Below are 1,802 nucleotides of genomic sequence, written 5' to 3'. Positions count from 1 at the left end.
CAGTGTCAGATGGTATCTCATTGTGGTTTTGATTTGTATTTCCCTGATGATGAGTGATATTGAGCATTTTTTCATTTAGCCATTTGTATATCTTCTTTGGAAAAATGTCTGTTCATGTCTTCTGCCCATTTCTTGACTGGACTTTTTTTATTTTTTAGAGGTCGAGTTTGATAAGTTCTTTATAGATTTTTGGATACTAGCCATTTATCTGATATGTCATTTGTGAATATCTTCTCCCATTCCATAGGTTGCCTTTAGTTTTGTTGATTGTTTCCTTTACTGTGCAAAAGCTTTTTATCCTGATGAAGTCCCAATAGTTCATTTTCGCTTTTGTATCCCTTGCCTCTGGAGATGTGTCTAGCAAGAAGTTGCTGCAGCCGAGGTCAAAGAGGCTGCTGCCTGTGTTCTCCTCTAGGATTTTGATGGATTTCTCTCTCACATTTAGGTCTTTCATCCATTTTGAATTTATGTTTGTGTATGCTGTAAGAAAGTGGTCCAATTTCATTTTTCTGCATGTGGCTGTCCAATTTTCCCAACCCCGTTTGTTGAAGAGACTATCTTTTTTACATTGGATATTCTTTCTTTGTCAAAAATTAGTGGACTCTTAGAGTTGAGGGTCCATTTCTGGGTTTTCTATTCTGTTCCATTGATCTATGTGTCTGTTTTTGCCATTAGCACTGGTTTAATTACCCAAGGTAATGGAGTTTCAGTGCCAGTGTTTCAATGTAGTGGCCATTCTTTATGAGATGGGGGAGGGTCAGAGGGAGAAGCAGACTCCCCGCTGAGCAGGGAGCCCGATGTGGGGACTTGATCCCGGGACTCCAGGATCATGACCTGAGCCGAAGGCAGTCGCTTAACCAACTGAGCCACCCAGGCGCCCCTGTAGTGGCCATTCTTGACATCAAGTTGATGCAGGGATTCCCATTCAGGTTGCAGCTTAACTCTGGAGAAAGTGGAGATCAGAACCCTAGGCTCTGCTGAGATTTGATCAGGACTTTATGATGTCAGCAACCTTGATCCTGCCCAGGAATCCACTTCCCTATCAAGGGAAAATGCATGGATTTAGAAGGCATGTCAAGCAGGAGCTACACAGAACAATTACCTATACCCTTCCCACTCAATTGTACTGAAAGTATTTAACTCACATTTCTCAAATACCTATAGATACCAAGTACTGAACTAGGTATAAGAAAACAGTACAAAGGATGAAATATTTAGGCCTCACTTCCAAGGAGTACATTCTTCATGGGAAAGGCAGGTAAATAAATCAGCAATTACAATCTCTTGTGATGAATGCAGGGCAGTGAGAAGCACAATGGCGTTAAGGGTACATCTATACAGCATAGGAAGATCAGTGATTGAAATGGTGATAGCCTCGAGATGATTCTTACCTTTAAGTAGGACTTCCCGAGGAGCTGCGCATCAGAGCTTCAAGCAGAGGATGAAAGAGTTGCAAAGAAAAGATAAGCTTTGGACATTGGAGAATAGTGAGGCCTTTGGTACCTTTCTGCCTCTGCACTGTGATAGACACATGATATATACCACTGGGCTTTGGGTATTGAGTATCACTGCATACTCTAGTCTATCCTGAGTAAATCTTGTTTTCTTTTTCAATAATACTATTTATTTATTTTTGTTTTAAAATATTTCCCCTTATAATCTTTATATACTTGTTTTGAAAATATTTAAATAATGTAGGCATTTATAAAATGAAAAAGATGAAAACTTACTTTTCCTCTCCCCTAAACACCCACTTTGCTCTCTAGAGGGGACCACTGAAAGAACGCTTTCACATACATTTG

The sequence above is a fragment of the Callorhinus ursinus genome, unplaced genomic scaffold (assembly GCF_003265705.2).
Source record: "Callorhinus ursinus isolate GAN/ISIS: 27379988/994484 unplaced genomic scaffold, GSC_fseal_2.0 scaffold5, whole genome shotgun sequence".
Classification (NCBI taxonomy): Eukaryota; Metazoa; Chordata; class Mammalia; order Carnivora; family Otariidae; genus Callorhinus; species Callorhinus ursinus.
The sequence above is the reverse complement of the archived record's forward strand: the minus strand, read 5'-3'. Positions refer to the sequence as shown.